Below are 18,835 nucleotides of genomic sequence, written 5' to 3'. Positions count from 1 at the left end.
AACAGTTCTTTATCAGATATGTCTTTTTTTTTTGAAAAGTTAAAGATTCCTTAATTTTTTATCCCTGGCACCACTACCACAATTTACAGGGCAATATACCTGATGTAATGAAAAGAAAAAGACAAAGCTACAACAGATAAAAGACCTCAGGAATGTACATCTAATTGACACTACATTGCATTAATCAATAGCTGCACTTTTTGCAAACTGTGGCTATGACGGTCCTGAGCAAGAAGGGCTTCCTGTTGAAGCTGCAGTCACTTTTCTGACTATGGATCATCGCTCCTTCACTGGCAGATTTTTACAGTTCCTCTAATGCATTTGGGACCACTGTCTCAAAGTAACCTGCAGCTTTCCTGACAACTCCTCGCTCTCTCTCCTGCTAAGAACTGTAGCCCTTTTCTGCGGCTTTTAGAACCTTCTGCTACCATATCCACCACTTCCACCACCAGATCCATAACCACCACTGTAGGGACTGCCCAAGTTTCTTCCACCAAAACTGCCCCCTTTCATGGGTTCATAATTTGATTGTTGTTGTCCACTATAATTTCTAAAATCATTATAGTTCCCACCACCACCATAGTTACCATCACCAAAATTTCCTCCTTCGTTGTAACCATCATATCCTCCACCACCGCCATCATATATACCACCTTGGTTTCCATATCCTGGTCCACCACCACCATACTCCCCTCTATTACTATTACCAGGACCACCACCATAGTTGCCACCATCACCAAATCCATTATATCCACCATCACCTCCTCCATAACTACCTCTGTTGCCACCACCTCCACCACCATAACCTCCTCTTCCACCAAAGTTTCCACCACAGCCAAAATTACCTCCACCACCTCCAAAGTTTCCTCCGTGACCCATAAAATTGCCAGATCCACCTCCACGACCTCTCCGTGATCCAGCAGACTGCATCTCTTGTTTAGAAAGGGCCTTTTTCACTTCACAATTATGCCCATTAATAGTGTGGTATTTCTGAACAACAATTTTATCAACTATATCATGATCATCGAAAGTTACAAAAAGTTGCAAAAGCAAATCCTCTCTTTTTTCCACTCAGCCTGCTTCTATGGCTTCAATCTTGCCATACTTTTCAAAGTAGTCTCTCAAATTATACTCTTCAGTATCTTCTTTAATACCACCAACAAAAATTTTCTTCACTGTTAGATGGGCACCAGGCTTTACAGAATCCTCTCTAGAAACAGCTCTCTTTGGTTCCACTACACGCCCATCAACCTTGTGTGGTCGAGCACACATTGCTGCATCCACCTCTTCAACACAAGAATAAGTCACAAAACCAAAGCCCCTGGAACGTTTGCTTTGGGGATCTCTCATTACCACACAATCTGTAAGTGTGCCCAATTTCTCAAAATGTTCTCTTAAACTATCATCTGAAGTTTCAAAGCTCAGACCACCAATTAACAGTTATCTGAACTGCTCTGGTTCCTTTGGATCATGGCCCTCCATTTTGAGACCGGACTCACCTCTTCCAACTCGAGTTCAATATCATCAGATATGTCTTTTGAAAACATTTTCTCCTAGTTGGTGACTTGTCTTCTCATTTTCTTGACATGTCTTTTTAAAAATTAAAAAAATTTTAATGAAGTTCATCGTATCACTTATTTCTTTCATGGATTGTGCCTTTGGTATTGTACCTAAAAGTCATTGCCAAATCCGTGGTCAACTAAATTTTCTCCTGTGTTGTCTTCTGAGAGCTTTATTGTTTTACACCTTACACTTCTGTATATGATGAATTTTGAGTTAATATCTGCGAAGGGTGTCATGTCTGCATCTATCTTCATCTTTCTTGTATGTGAATGTTCAGTTCTTCTAGCACTATTTGTTGAGAAGACTATCTTTCCTTCATTTTATTGCCTTTGCTCCTTTGTCAAAGATCAGTTGACTGCATTTGTGTGGTGGTATTTCTGGGCTCTCTATTCTGTTCTATTGATCTATTTGTCTATTCTTTTTAGAATATTACACTGTCTTGATCATTGTAGCTTTACAGTAAGTTTTAAACTCAGGTAGTGTCAGTCCTCCAACTTTTTTCTTCTTTTTCAACATTGGATTGACTATTCTGAGTCATTTGCCTCCCCATATAAACGTTGGAATCACTTTGTCAATATATATAAAATTATATGCTGGGGTTTTGATTGGGTTTATATTAAATCTATAGATCAAGTTGAGAAGAATTGACATCTTGACAATATTAAATATTTCTGTCTGTGAACATGGAACCTCTCTCCATTTGTTTAGTTCTTTTTTGATTTCTTTCATCAGAGTTTTATGGTCTTCCTCAAATAAATTTTGTACATGTTTGTTAGACTTATACTCAAGTATTTCACTTTTGAGGTGTTAATGCAAATAGTATTGTGTTTTTAATTTCATATTTTACTTGTTCACTGTTGATATATAGAAAAGAGGTTGATTTTGTATATTAACCTCATGTCCTGAAGCCTTGCTAAATAGCTTAGTGTCAGGAGGTTTTTGGTGTCAATTCTTTCAGATTTTCTACATAAACAGACATGACATCTGCAAATAAAGACAATTTTATTTTTTCCTTCCAAATCTGTATTGTTTTAACTTTATTTCTTGTGTTATTACATTAGCTAGGACTTCCTGTATGAAGTTGAAAAGGAGTGATGAGGGGAGATGTCCTTGCTTTGTTCTTGGTCTTAGTAAGGAAACTTAGTTTCTCACCACTAAATATGGTGTTAGCTGTAGGTTTTCTGTAGATGTTCTTTATCAATTTGAGGACGTTCCTATCTATTCCTAGTTGACTGAGAGCTTCTAATGATGAATGGGTGTTAGATTTTGTCAAATGCTTTTTCTGCATCTATTGTTATAGTTATGTGATTTTTCCTCTTTAGCTTGTGGATATGAATGACATTAATTCATTTTTGAATGTTGCATGCCTAGAATAAATCTAATTTTGTAAAAATATATTTTATTCTTATTCAAGGGGCCAAAACCCTTTTTCATCTTATTTTTTAATTTTTTAAGTGAGAGCAATGTGATTAAATATACTTTGTACTTTGGGAAAATCATAGTTTAATACTTTGTGAAAGTGTGGTTTGAATGTCCGGTTTCAGTTTCGGTTTATTTTGATAAAACATGGTTTTAATGGCTTGACATGGTTGGCCAAGGCATTGATAAAGATATGTAGCTTAGATTATTGGCTGCATTGAGTAATCATAATACTCTCTTGTTTTGAGCCACGTATCAATTGCGTTGGTTAGGATTCTTCAAAGAAAGAACCATTAGGATATACACATGTATAGATATAGATCTATGTCTTGTATTGGTTTTACACACATGTGTACATATACTTGTTTACGAGAAATTAGCTCATGCAATTACGGGGGATTGGAAGTCCCATGATCTGCTGTCTGCAAGCTGGAGACCCAGGAAAACCATTGGTGTAATTCCAGTCCAAGTCTGAAAACCTGAGAACCAGAGGAGTGAATGGTTCTTGGATCCCAATCCAAGAACAGGAGAGACCAATGTCCCAGTTCAACCAGGCAAGCAGAAAGGGGTCAGTCCTCTTTTCCTTTCCTAGTTTTTTGTTCTATTTAGGCCCCCAATGAATTTTTGGATGCCTATCCACATTGGGGAAGGCAATCTACTTAGTCTACCAACTCAAATGCTAATCTCACCCAGGAATATACTCAGGCACATCCATAAATAATGTTTCATACAAGCATTCTGTGGCTCAGTCAAGTTGACACATAAAAATAGCCACGACATCAATGACGCAAAGATTTTTGTTGAAATTAAGCTAGCGAATTTCCATCTTTTAATGTCAAACTGTTCTAAGACAAATAGAATATGTAACATTTTGAAGATAATTTCATTTGGAAGATATTTAAGTAGGATTGAAGATTTCATGTCTATGTTTTCTTTATAAATGTGCATATATGAAAGTTTTGTTTTACAGCTTTACAATTTTTATACTTCAGTCAGGAAAGGCAGTAATTACATTGTGAAATTTCACTTTCTTTTTATTGTACTTTAGATTCTGGGGTATATGTGCAGATCATGCAAGATTGTTGCATAGGTACATTCATTGCAAGGTGATTTGTTGCTACCATCCCCCCATCACCCATACCTGACATTTCTCCCCACATTATCCCTCCCCCACCCTCCCTCCCACTATCCCTCCCATAGCCCCCTGCAATGGACCCCAGTATGTGATGCTCCCCTCTTTGTGTCCAAGTGTTCTCATTGTTCAACACCCACCCATGAGTGAGAACATGCATGTTTGATTTTCTGTTCTTGTGTCTGTTTACTGAGAATGATGATTTCTGGGTTCATCCATGTCCCTACAAAGGACACAAACTCATCATTTCTTATGGCTGCATAGTATTCCATGGTGAGATGTGCCACATTTTCTTTGTCCAGTCTATCATAGATGGGCATTTGGGTTGGATCCAGGTCTTTGCTATTGTAAACAGTGCCATGTTGAACACATGTGTGCATGTGTCTTTATAATAGAATGATTTATAGTCCTTTGGGTATATACCCAGTACTGGGATTGCTGGGTCAAATGGAATTTCTACTTCTAGATCCTTGAGGAATCACCACACTGTCTTCCACAATGGTTGAACTAATTTATACTCCCACTAACAGTGTAAAAGTGATCCTATTTCTCCACATCCTCTCCAGCATCTGTTGTCTTCAGACTTTTTAATGATTGCCATTCTAACTAGTGTGAGATGGCATCTCAATTTGGTTTTCATTTGCATTTCTCTAATGACCAGTGATGATGAGCATTTTTTCATATGTTTGTTCGTTTCATATATGTCTTCTTTTGAAAAGTGTCTCTTCACATCCTTCGCCCACTTTTGGATGGGTTTGTTTGTTTTTTTCTTGTAAATCTGTTTCAGTTCTTTGTAGATTCTGGATATTAGCCCTTTGTCAGATGGGTAGACTGCAAAATTTTTTTCCCATTCTGTTGGTTGCCAGTTCACTCTAATGATTGTTCCTTTTGTTGTACAGAAGCTCTGAAGTTTAATTAGATCCCATTTGTCTATTTTGGCTTTTGTTGCCATTGATTTTGGTGTTTTAGTCATGAAGTCCTTGCCTATGCCCATGTCCTGAATGGTTTTGCCTAGGTTTTTTTCTAGGGTTCTTATGGTGTTAGGTCTTATGTTTAAGTCTTAATGCATCTGGAGTTAATTTTAGTGTAAGGTGTCAGGAAGGGGTCCAGTTTCTGCTTTCTGAACATTGCTAGCCAATTTCCCCAACACTATTTATTAAACAGGTGATTCCTTTTCCATTGCTTGTTTTTGTCAGATTTGTCAAAGATCAGATGGTTGTAGATGTGTGGTGTGGCTCTGAAGGTCTCTGTTCTGTTCCATTGGTCTATGTCTCTGTTATGATACCAGTACCATGCTGTTTTGATTACTGTAGCCTTGTAGTATAGCTTGAAGTCTGACAGCGTGATGCCTCCAGCTTTGTTCTTTTTGCTTAGGATTGTCTTGGCTAAGCAGGCTCTTTTTTGGTTCCATATGAAGTTAAAAGTGGTTTTTTTATCCAGTTCTGTGAAGAAGGTCATTGGTAGTTTGATGGGGATAGTGGTGAAATTTCACTTTCTAAAGGAGGTACATTACTTTATAATTGCCTGTATTGATTTCAGAACTCAGTTACTTCACTCTGCACATACATTTCTTATAATATATAGAACAACATATTCTGGACATAATACATTCTCTAAAATCAGTTAATCATACAGTTTATAATCAATGACTATTTTAAATTAAAATCTCTTAACTATCAATCATTTATCTATACAATGCAATGTTGCCCAGGCTGGGGTGCAATGGTGTGATCTCTGCCCACTGCAGCCTCTGCCTCTCGGGTTCAAGCAATTCTCCTGCCTCAGCCTCCCGAGTAGCTGAGATTACAAGCATGTGCCACCATGCCTGGCTAATTTTTGTATTTTTAGTAGAGATGGGGCTTCATCATGTTGGCCAGGCTGGTCTCAAACTCCTGACCTCAGGTGATCCACCTACCTTGACCTCTCAATGTGCTGGGATTACAGGTGTAAACCACCGCATCTGGCTACATTTTTCTGTTTTGTAAAAAAATTCAACTTTTATTTTAGATCCAGGGGCTGCATGTGTAGGTTTGTCACATGGGTATATTGTGTGATGCTGAGGTTTGGGACACAAATGGTCCCTTACCCAAGTAGTGAACATAGTACCCAACATGGAGTTTTCAGCCCTTGCCACTCCCTCCTTTCTCCCTGCTCTAGTAGTCCCCAGTGTCTATTATTTCCATCTTTATGTCCACATGTACCCAATGTTTAGCTCCCACTTATAAGTGAGAAAATGTGATATTTGATTTCCTGTTCCTGTGCTAATTCGCTTAGTATGATGGCCTCCAGCTGCATTCATGTTGCTACAAAAGACATGATTTCATTCTTTGTTATGGCTACAAAATATTCCATGGTGTATATGTACCACATTTTCTTTATCCAATTCTCCATTGATGGGCAGTTAGGTTGATGATATGAAAGTCTTTATACACACTCTTCTGCAATGAAAAAAACACAATGAAGGAAATTTCCAAACATCTATGAGCTTTTCATGGCATAGATTTCTTTCAAAAAGTAGTTAATTTCTCACTCATTTAAAACAGGTCAACTTTTTATTTCAAAGGGATAGATTATGTGCTTTTACAAAAAGTTTCTGCTAAATGCAAATGTTAGGCTCACTTGTCATCTCAGAAAAGGTCAGCACATCTGAAATCCTTATTTAATGTAAAAGAAAAATGCAAGAGTCATCTTTAAGTGTCAGCCAGTGGAAGCCTCCTTGGGGCATCTCACAGTCTCCCTCTGAGATTTGCTTGGGTCCCTTCCTAGAGTGCAGGTCTCCTCTATTTCCAGAAGCTACAAAATGTGGCCCCTTCTGGGTTTCCTGTGCTCTCTATCCTCCAGGGTAACTGCCTTAAGACACTCCCTCTCTTTTCTTGTAGCCCCAATGTCATGCCACATAATCAACTTGAGCTGTCCTACTGCCAGCTTTCTCTTAGGTGAGGAAACCCAGAGTCTGGTTACCAGCTAGAAATAGTAAAATAAAAGGAAAAATATATGGAGAAAGGGAGGACATAAATTAATACCTCAACAATTATCTGATCACATTAAGATGGAACTAGAATAGTTTGCCTAGCAGACTCATCCCTATTCTGGGATGTGGTAGTAAGTATGCTTTTTGTTTTTCAGTATGGTAATCAGCTTATTACTCTTAGATTCTTCATAACATCTATTATGGAGGAGCCAGTGTTCACTTGTGACAGAACTGCCTTTAGACCAGGGCAGCCTTGAGTGTGAGCTTGGGACGTGGGCTAGGAATGTACAATGCCCAGGTTTGGTTAGAAGGTTGCTCAGAAGAGGAAGTGAAGCCTCATGAATGTTGGCCCAGATTTGATTCTGAGAAGCCATGTAGGGAGGCATACGTTCCATCACTTATACAGGACAACAGAGAAAAGAAAGTTCTAGAGTAATTTCCCCCAAATCTTCACCTGTCCCATACTACAAGGCAGTCAGGGACCTCTTGTGGAGTCCAAGCCAGAAGAGAGATTCAATTCACCCAGAGGAGGACTTAAATCACCCTGTGGTCTGAAGTGACCTCTTGCATGGGTGATTCTGGAATAATCTACACACTTTCACACTGTCCTCGGACCATCTCTACTGAAAGCTCATTGATGTTAGGCAGGGTCATGGCCAACATTGTGTTCCTCATGCTCTGCACAGCCCTTGGCATATAGGAGATGTGTAAACAATCTTAGCTAAATGAAGAAAATAATGAATGAGCATGTATGTGTGAAACAGAGTGTAAATGTGTGTTAAAAAAACACAACAATCAAGATCATCTCACTACTCATGGGGATGCTATTCATCACCAACAGCCCTCCATCAACAGGAACAGAAGAAAGTTTAGTCCAGAGCTTGTGTTCCTATTAGGCAGCATTGCAATTAGCCTGATCTGGCATCTTTAGAGCAAGAAAGAGTAGTGCCCAGCCTGGTGGAGTCCCAGCTCTAAATCTTCACCTCTTCCACATCCTGACAATCTTGGTTGATTTGTTCCCCTTGGTTTTATGATCTGAGCCTTCTCACATTGCTAATACATTACTCATTTTAGCTATATAGACAGCAGGGTCAAACAAATGACCTATTGGAGCTCAGAAGTGACTGACGGCTATGTAGACCTGACTTCACTCAGAGAGGTCACCTGCTATCTTGCTCTCTGTGGTAAATTTATAACTTTGAAAATTCCAATTTCCACCTCACTCAACCCCTGCCCGCGCCCCCAGCACCCACCCTCTGCCTCACCACTACCTCCCTCTGCCCCCACCCTGGGGGCTGGCTAAATTATACGGCCTACTAATTGAGCACGCTGCTCCTACAGCTCAGTAATGAGTCAAAGGGATTTGGCTGTGTCTGCTCTTCTGGCTTACCCCTCTCATAAACATTCAGAGTGACAAACTTTTTCTTTGGCTTGGGGTCATAAAGAGGAAAAAAACTTTTAATTTTTTTCCAACTTAAGACTTCAGTGAAATATTTTCCACCATCCTCAGCAAGACATAATACTTCTTGTCATGAATAAGTTAATGAGAAAAATATGGATACCCCCCCGCCAGTCTCTCGGGGACCTGCTAGGCATTTTGCCTCTCTGAGGACCAGTTACTCTCTAAGTCTTTTGGGCTTTCTGAGAAGTCTCTGGTTTGGGTCTGGTCCCAAGGTACCGGAGATTAGCCTGTCTTTCTCTTCAGGACTCTGCTGTTGCATTTACCATAAACTTGGACACCCCTCCCCACTGAGCTACACTTAGGACCTCCTGGAAACTGTCAAATGGGTGAATGGCACATAGTAGGCATGGCCAAGTGTCAACTACCAATTACTTCAATATGGCCCTTTTCATATTTTATTTCATCTCTAGGTCAAAAATGTGCTTACTTAAAGAAGAGCATCCAGACTGTTAGCTAGGCATTTAGCTTGGTCTCTACCATCTGTCCACAACCTGCCTTGGTAACCTTATTTTCCACAACTCCTTTCCAGCTCTAAGCAAACAGCACTACCGCTGCTGCCTGAACTCTCTTCCTGCCTAAAATGCTCTTCCTTTCAACCTATCTAAATCCTTTCCCTTTAGAGTGAGTGTGGGGAGCACAGGTTCATCATTTGGTGCTTTTTCACACTGATATTCTTTAAATATTTACTCAGCAGTTTTTAGTCTGTGTGTGATGGAGGGAAAAGTTCGGTGTTTTTTTTTGTTTTTTTTCTGAGACGGAGTTTCACTCTTGTTACCCAGGCTGGAGTACAATGGTGCGACCTCGGCTCACCGCAACCTCCGCGTCCTGGGTTCAGGTGATTCTCCTGCCTCAGCCTCCTGAGTAGCTGGGATTACAGGCACACGCCACCGTGCCCAGCTATTTTTTTGTATTTTTAGTAGAGACGGGGTTTCACCATGTTGACCAGGATGGTCTCGATCTCTTGAGCTCGTGATCCACCCGCCTTGGCCTCCCAAAGTGCAGGGATTACAGGCGTGAGCTACCGTGCCCGGCCCCGGTTTTTTTATTCATAAAAATAATATAAGGAAACAGATTCACTCTCTAATTCCTTTCCAAGGGCTCAACAAAGTCAATGTTCTGAAAAGTCAACAAAACCTTTCTGTCCTTTCTGTTTTTGTTCTTTCTTTGGTTTTCTAACTTCTCAAGTCACGTAACTTTTTTGGAGGCATATTATGAAGCTTAAAATACAGCTTATGAAAACTATCACTCTTTTCTGCTAGACGATCCCCAGCAAACATTATTTGGGTTAGGAAGTTCATTTGATTATTTGTTCTTTTGATTATAACTAGTCTTAGGTGGTTAATCTGTGATGGTTTGTGGACACTAAAGCAACTAGATTTTGGATGCTAATACACCATGTTGACTTCTGATGAATCCCAGTTCTATGTTTGCCTTGAAGATTTCTATTTTATCTACTATTCCTTGTGTAAGAGCATGTACTTACTGTAAATCCTGCCCTTGGTTCAAAACAAACTAGATATTAGGTTGAGCCATATTTATGTACTTGCCATAAATCCTGTCCTCAGGCATATTCTCTATGGTATATTGTGGGGTAATGGTGCAGGTACCTACCATCTCCTCTCACAGCTGTCCAAGACATGGCTTCTGTTCATAATTCCTTATTAAATGTTTCTTTCTAAGAAATTGGATTTGTCAGCCTCTTTCTTCAGCCTCTTAGCTTTCTTTAGGGGTAGGTTTGCAAATGTCTGCTCACAGCAGAACGTGGTTATACTTCCATGCTTGGATCACAAAACATTCAATGGAAATTGATCAGCAAGGTACCTAACTAATATCATACTAAAAGTGTTATGTACATATTAGGACCATACCTTCTTAGGTGAGAACAGAATCAATTTACATTTTACCAATTTAGTGAGAAGATGAGTGGGTAAAACTGAGTTAAGGGCACCATGTTTGTAATTCACTCCGGGATTCTTTTGGCTCCTCATGGGGCCTTTGTAAGTGAGAATTCTTTCCTGGCCTTTGGCTCTGCTAGATGCACATTGCTCCAGATCTGCATATTTCTTGACAGTCTCACCTTCATTATCTCCCTCACCTTTATGTCCCTACGTAAGACTCCAGTTTCTTCCACAACTAGAACTTTGCTATTCAAAGTGTGGGCCACAGACTAACGGCATTAGTATCACCTAGGAGCTGGTTAGAAATACAGACTATTGGGCCCCACCAGAGAACTTCTGAATCAGAGGTGATTTGTATGCACATTCAAGTTAAAAACCTCTGGACTAGAGCATGCTATACAATCTGATATGCTTTCTGGTCATTTCTCTTGTGTGACTTGTAGATTTTAGAGAGAAGTCACCAAGTCTTCTGATTCTTTTGTCTTGCCCACAGCACTAAGCTGGACACAAAAAAAGATGTTAGGGACATTTTCATTGCAAGACCGATCAATTTTTTAGTTCAATCTAGCCCTGGAATAAAAGAAACAAGAGGAAATATTCCTTTTTAGCCCTCACTGTGGTTCAAACTTTACAAGTTCAAGTTCGAATTTTTTTCCAGGAAATAAAAGAGCTATTTTTCCTTCCAGGCCTATGATTTCTATGATTCTGTAATTGAGCCCCAAAGGCTGTTTTTAATTTGACCTCAATTACAATTCACAAAGACAATTTTGACAATACTCGTTCCCCTTTGGGCAAAAATACTTCCACTGGAAATCCAGAAAGTGACCTATTGAGTAAAATGTTTTTTAATTCACTGTAAAAAGTGTATTTAGAAAAGCAAATAGTCTATGACAGAACATAGAACTGTCCAGTATTATGAAATCTGATGAAGAAGAAAAAGTAAACTGACCCCTTCAGATTTTTTAAAAATAATAAAACCAACAGCAGTCAACTTCCTTGGTGGATCTGTTTGCAGCATGATTCAAATGTAACCATGCAAAGAGCCTAATCTGCTATCTGCCTATAGAAATCTGGACTTTCGGGGTAAGACTGAAGTTCTAGTTTCATGAGAGCCTCATGGCCTCCTGTGACACTAGCGTTAAGGATCAAGACAAAGAGGGAAGAAAGCTGATAAACCTCCCTTTTGGATTATGTATAAGGAGTGTTTCTGGGAACTTGCTCCAGGGAGAGAAGAACTGAAAGCTTATGGCTTTTGGATGTTTGTCGGTCATTGCAGAAGTGCCCTCTGGACCTGGGAGTTTGATGGTGGAGTGTTGAGTGGCTTTTGAAGACCTAAAAAGAGTTGTGGTTAAACCATCCGAGCTGGGTAAAAACTATGATTATATGAGAGGAAAATACTTCCCTTCTCTGAGGGTAAAACAAAACAGAGACCTGCTTCTAAGAGTGGTTCTCAACACGGGGGGAAGGTGAGCTGGAACTTTGGACTAAGGGATAAAGGCAGCCAAGAAGGAGATCTATGAGCCACTTTTGAAACGGGGTGCTGTCTTGGGCATGGGTCACTAATGATACTGGGTGGACTCATCACAGATTTCCAATGCCCCAGTAACCCAAACTTTGACTACCCAGAGGCTGATGAGGAATGATGAATCGAGGGTAATGAACATCCATTCATTCATGGAACAAACATGCGTTCAGCAATGAAAACATTCATTCATAAGATACCTGCTACATTCCAGGCATTGTGCTAGGTGCTAGGGTTAGAGAAAGGAGTAAGACACCATCTTTGCCTTTGAAAAGCTCCCAGTCTAGTGAGGGAACCCAGAAAACAGATATTTACAAGCTAGTGAGGAAGTACTAGGGCAGAAGTATATCCGAGGGCTTCTGGCACTCCAGCAGTGGGATTTTAATTTCTTGGGGAATCATTGTGAAATACTTGCTGATTATTGGTCCTGATTCCTCATCTCTCCCTATAGCCATGCCTTTTGTTCTTCCCACAGAGTGCATATTTCCCCCACTTTGGTTTAGACTTGCCCATGTGACATGTTTTACCCATACAATATTAGCAAATATAACTTAAAATGTGCTTGCATGGCTGGACTTGCACTACTGTGCTTCAGATACTGCCATGAGAATAATATGCCCCAACTAACAGGTCCCAGGAAGAAGATGAGACACAGTTGGTGCTCACTTGAGCCAGCTACATCTGCAGCTTGACATGAAGCTTAGCTCTTCTGCTGACTGTTAACCCTCCCTGTCCCAACCTAAAAGACACATAAGAAAGCTCAGAGAAGAGATAAAGAAAGGGAGGATGAGTTAGGCACACGCAATTATTATTATTATTTTTATTTTTTCCATTAGAGTCACTGTTTAATAGAAAAAGAATATACCTAAAATGTAGTTTTTCTTTTTTTAATATATATACTTTAAATTCTGGGGTACATGTGTAGAATGTGCAGGTTTGTTACATAGGTATAGACGAAAGATAGTTTTTTTTTTTTGAGATGGAAGTTTCACTTTTGTCGCCCATGCTGGAGTGCAATAGTGTGATCTTGGCTCACTGCAACCTCTGCCTCCTGGGGTTCAAGCAGTTCTCTTGCCTCAGCCTCCCAAGTAGCTGGGGGTTTACAGGCATGTGCCACCACGCCCAACTATTGTATTTTTTTAGTAGAGATGGGATTTCACCATGTTGGTCAGGCTGGTCTCGAACTCCTGACCTCAAGTGATCCACCTGCCTTGGCCTCCCAAAGTGCTGAGATTACAAGTGTGAGCCACCACGCTTGGCGGGCACATGCAATTATTAAATACACTCCATGCAAGGCACTACTAATGGTAGCTATAGTAAATACTGTTATTAATAAGCCGTACTCTGATCTAGTATCTTATTCTTACTGTTCTCAGGGTCCTAAGATCAGAGTACGGCTTACTAATAACAGTATTCAGTATAGCCACCATTATTGAGTGCTTCCTTTGGATCAGTCTCTGATATGGTTTGGACGTTTTTTTCCTCCAAATCTCATGTTGCAATGTGACCTCCCAACATTGGAGGTAGGCCTAGTGGGAGGCGTTTGGGTCACAGGGGCAAATCCCTCATGAATGGCTTGGTGCCGTTCCCTTGATAATTAGTGAGTTTCACTCTATGACTTCGTGCAAGATCTGGTGGTTTGAAAGAGCCTGACACCGTCTCTGTATCTCTCCTGCTTCTCTCACCATGTGACACATTGGCTCCCTTTTGCCTTCTGTCATGATTATAAGCTCCTTGAGACCTCACCACAAGTAGATGCCAGCATCATGCTGCTTGTACAGCCTGCAGAACCATGAGCCAAATAAACCTCTCTTCTTGATAAATTACCCAGCCTCAGTTATTCCTTTATAGCAGTGCAAATAGACTAACACAGTCTCTGTGCCCAAAATTTGGTATTTTCTCATTCAGCCCTTACAACCACCCTTTAGTAAAGACTATTATCGTCCCTGTTTTATAGATGAGAGATCTGATGCTTAGAATATGTTGTGCCTTACCTAGGGTCACAACAAGTTATAATAGCAGGAATTTGAACCCAATTTTAAAATTCCAAAGCCCCAGCTATTCACTACTTGGCGACAGACAAGTGAGAATCAAGGCCCAAACTGGTACTTTGCCCAGGCCTCAATGTATCTGTTGGTGCCTACCAGCCTGTCCCCACTTGTTTGTGGCCTGGAATCAATGGAGGCTTGGCCTCAAGTGGGAGCTCCCTCACCAACAATGAGAAGGACTGAATCTAGCCTCTTGTTCTATGAGTAGACATGCCAGGGGGAAATCCTGACGTGCCAGGGAATATTCTAAACATTGTATGAATGTTAACAAATACCATCCTACCTCTTAACTACTCTCTGAGACAGATACAACTTTTATTATACCCATTAGTGTTCTCACTTTATCAACTGGGAACCTCGATGATTTTGCTCATTCCAAGCATTATTAGTGATTCCCTAATATGTAGCTGGCCCTGCCTTGAGCACAGGACACTGTATAAATAAGACAGATGGAGCCTTTCATGGGGCTTACAGTCAGAAGTACTTTCTGCCAGCCCCATAAGCCTGGTCCTGTTTTCCAAGCTCATGCATCATTAACACTACTGCTTGGGAGCCTCATCATTTTCCTGGCCCACATTTGGACACACCTAAGTTTGCTATGCCCATTTAGATTTAGAGATTTGCCCTGATATACTGTCACTGGAGAGAGGCATATTTGCCGGCCCCAGAGAGTTTTGTCCTCAGTTCCCACTTCAGCCCTTCTTTGTGTGCTCTTTCCTCATGACTAGGAGTTCTCAGAATGCTCTGGGGTGAGGCCCTCTGCAGAGATGGCAGAAGCACACTTTATCGTGCTTCCTTTGAAAGTGGTGTTCTTGTGTGGGCACAGGGAGGGGAACATCACACACTAGGGTAGATTGGGGGGTGGGCGGCTAGGGGAGGGACAGCCGCGGGTGGGGAGGCTGGGGAGGGAAAACCCTGGGAGAAATGCCTGATGTAGGCAACGGGGCGGGGGGACGGAGACTGCAAACCACCACGGGATGTGTGTGCCTATGCAACAACCCTGCGGATGTGCACATGTTCCCCAAAGCTTAAAGTACAGTAAAAAAAGAAAGTAGTGTTCTTGAGTGGAACGTTCTGCTCTATTTTTTAGCTGGATTCAGCCCTGGAAGAAGAGATAGAAGAGGAAATACTTCTTCCTTAGCTCTTGGTGTGGCTCAACCTTTACAAGTTCAAGTTTGACTTTTTTTCCAGGAAGCAAAAGAGCTATTTTTCCTTCAAGGCCTATGATTTCTATGATCCTGTAATTGAGCCACCAAAGGCAGTTCTTAATTTGACCTCAAGTGCAATTCATGAAGACAACTTTGACAATAGTCATTCCCTTTTGGGCAAAAATGCTTCCAATGGAAATCCAGAAAGTAACCCACTGGGTAAAATATTTCTTAATTTACTGTAAAAAATAAAGTTGCGCCCACATTGTACCTGTGTGGGAGGACAAGTTTCCCCACTTTGAGTTAACCCACATTCACCATACAAATGGAAGCAAAATAGACTTCTGTTCCTAAACCCACAACAGAGAAAGCCACTGGGCTCCACCAAATGCCATTTGAAGTGCAAGAGATATGTACATGGATGTATTCTCAGAGGAAGCACAATGTATTTAATGTGCCCTCTAGACCAAATTCCCTTAAAGTAGCTCAATTGTGAGGGCTTTGTAATGGTGTCCCTTTTGGAAATGGCTGCCTGCCTCTGATTCACAAGACTCCCCAGAATATTTACACGAGCATGGGCTTTCTCAGAGTTCTTGGGAGCCAGGGCTCCGGGTCACATTAACAGAAAAATGTGGTCTGAGCCACAGACTGCTGAATCTAGCTGTTTTCATGAGGAATAACTTAATATTCAAATAAGCAGTAATTAAAGAGCAGCTCTTCCTTGGGCTCTTCACCCTGTCCTCCCTGACCCATCTCGCTGCGAGAGGCAAGCCATGAATCCTGCAATTGTGAGGCTGAGGGACCGACTTCGCTTCCAGCGTAGTTAAGCCAGGCAACAGAGAAGAAAGTACAATACGACTTACTGGTTCATAATACCTCATAAATCAAATGGATTTTTCCCATAGTCAAATGGTTATGCCATGTTCCAGTTTCCAGTTAGATTTACGAGTATGTTCTCCTCATGAGAGACATGCCATGATGGACTAATTGGCACAGAACACAAAGAAACACAGAGCACTTAGGAACTAAAACATAAGGAGCATGTTGACCCCAGTCAGGCTTTCCTCCCTGACAAGTTAGTTCTTTTGATTCCCATCTGGGGACGGCTGAGGTCACTAATAGCTTCTCAGTGCCCTCATGAAATCAAGGGAGGGAGAAGGCGCCCAAGTTGTTGGAGCTATCTTCCATGTGATTTTCTTCTTGGAAAGTGGTTTTGGCTGACTCAGGAAAAGTTATTCTGGCCTTCATTGAATAGCCTGGGCTTTAAAGGAGAACACAGTTCAGTGAGAAGAGAAAATAAGAACACAGAGAGTGTGGCTTTTAAGCATTAGCTGAGAATTGCTCGCACGGAGATCTTGTGGGTTAGTCAGTGTCTTCCTCACCTCCTGGAGAGCCCAGTTCTTATTTCACACAAGTGCTGTGGGGAGTACTGGAATGATACCCCCAGCCTACCTGCCAGGATGAGTCAGTATTAATCCTTATTCTACTTAGAGTTCCAGGGATTTTGTGAAGCCAGAGATGTAAAAATGCTTTGGCGGGGGGGTACACAAGTAATTTGGAAAAAATAGATACTTTTCTCTTTGAGATTGTAGAATGTACATCAAATGCAATCACTGCAAAGTTCGAGAACTTCTTTAAAACAAGAAGAAAACGGAAGAGGTTTAGATGCATTTAGTGACATATCAGCATTTGCTCAGGCTTTTATAATCCTGTGTGTCTTATCCTATATGTTTCACTGAATGCCTTTTGCTTTGTGCTTTTGGCTCCAATTAAAAAAACAAATATAGAAAGCCCGATTTAACCCAATCCTGGGAAGCAATTAATAATGCACTATAGAATTGTGACACATTTCGGATTTACAGCAAGGCTTTTGTGGTGAGGCACTTTAATTTAACCAATTTACTGCTTTATGACTAGTCAGGTAACTGCCTGTGCAAAATATTTACAAAGAGAAGGATTCAAAAACCCTTGGATAGTCTTCTAGAATGTATCATTTATTATGTAGTACATGATAGAATAGGTCCTGAAACACAACACATGACTCAGGGCAGGGGGTTTAAACCCTGCAACAATGTATACACTCCTTCCTTCCATTCTTTCCTACCTTTCAGCCACAGCATTTTTATTAACTTAAAACAAGGCTAAAGTAAGCCTCAAATGGCCTTGAAGTAGATTCAAACCACAGAAAAGCCTGCCTCTTGGAGGGATATGCCCCGGAGAAGGGCCAGTATCACGAACCTGGCCTTGGGCATGAGTCATGAGGAGATGGCACAGTTGCCTGTGTCTCCAACTATTTTTAGCCCCAGTTGATAGAGCTTCCTCCTTCTGCTCTCCTCTCACATCCCCTGAGTCATGCTAGTGCAAGTGGTCCCAGGCCGTTGTCTTCACTGCTCTAGGGCTGGCTCTGTTCAGGCTTCTCTCATAATCAGAGAAGTCTTCCCTAAAATCACTTCAAAGATAGGAAGTTCTTCTATTACAGTCTTTTTATGGGTGATTTATGCAACTGAAATAGTCATGTGGCCCCACTACCCTTATATAAATGAATCACGTAAAACGTCCTCTTGTTGTTTGTATGTGCAGGGGATATACAACAGGAAAAATCTGGAAGAACCCGTCTGTTTTCCTCAATCTCTAACTTCTGCATGGCCACTGAAAGGACACGGTTTAACCGGTTTGCAACTTTTCCTGAGCCCACATGACCCCGATTGGATTGAATATTTTCCAGAGACATACAATAGAAAGAACGATATGCTCATTTGGAAGATTAACAGCTCTGTTTATGCAGTGTTTCTGTGAGAAAGGAGTGTTTGCTCCACTGCATCTTCGTAAATTACCGTCACGTCACAGAAAATAGGCAAATGTTAATGTAGCTGCATGCATATTTTTTCCTCGTTGTTACATAATCTAGAAAATGCAAAACACTGGAATATAGGGATGTTGCAGGCAAGTCAAAGGCATTTTACAGAATCCCTTAGGGAGTTGTGTATACCCCTATAAACAACAGGATGGAGAGTCTTTTATTAGAACCAGGGTCTGTGCTCACTGGGCCAGGGAGATGATTGGCTGTCTTGCTGATCCATATCATCCATGTTTACTCCTACTAGACTGGAATGCTTCTAGAAGCCAAGATGTGCCTGTAACTTTTCATTAGTTGATGATAGTCTCCAAACCCTCACACATGCATTTTAACTGTTTTTCTTATTTGTTGATATAATCTTAAGAGAGTTCCTTCTTCCTTATTCTTTTCACTAGAAAATAACCTCCCTTGAGATTTTTTTCATTGTCCAAGGTCAGATTCTCCTCTTCTTGGTAGGATAAGCCTGGTGTCAAATGCTGCTGGTTCTCTTCGGCTGCATCTGGCTAATCTGTCAGTCTCTCAAATGCAGCTCCTGGAACCCATGGCCCTACTAGATCTGCCATGCTCCTTGAACAAATGAAGGTTGGAGATTAAGACAGAGGACCAGCGACTCTTGGCTTTCCTTCTTGACTCAGCCACCACATCCCAGGAGCTTCCTGGGTAAGTAATTTAAACATTTTGTTCCTCAATTCCTCCACTATCATAAAATGATAATCGTGATTGTTACTTGAGAAAGAAGCCTTCTGTGATTTTGAAATGAAATCAACTATTGTAAGTGCAAAGCCGTAAGAAGTCTCCAACCTTTTAGTGACTTT

At 40.9% G+C, this 18,835-nt stretch overlaps 1 pseudogene; it reads right to left on the bottom strand.

Annotated features, from left to right (window-relative positions):
• Window positions 1–327: 327 nt before the first annotated feature.
• LOC100404637 (heterogeneous nuclear ribonucleoproteins A2/B1 pseudogene) lies at window positions 328–1,523 on the bottom strand (annotated as a pseudogene).
• Window positions 1,524–18,835: the final 17,312 nt, after the last annotated feature.

Source organism: Callithrix jacchus, chromosome X (genome assembly GCF_049354715.1).
Source record: "Callithrix jacchus isolate 240 chromosome X, calJac240_pri, whole genome shotgun sequence".
NCBI classification, from domain to species: Eukaryota; Metazoa; Chordata; class Mammalia; order Primates; family Cebidae; genus Callithrix; species Callithrix jacchus.
This window is presented reverse-complemented; position numbering and strand designations above follow the sequence as displayed.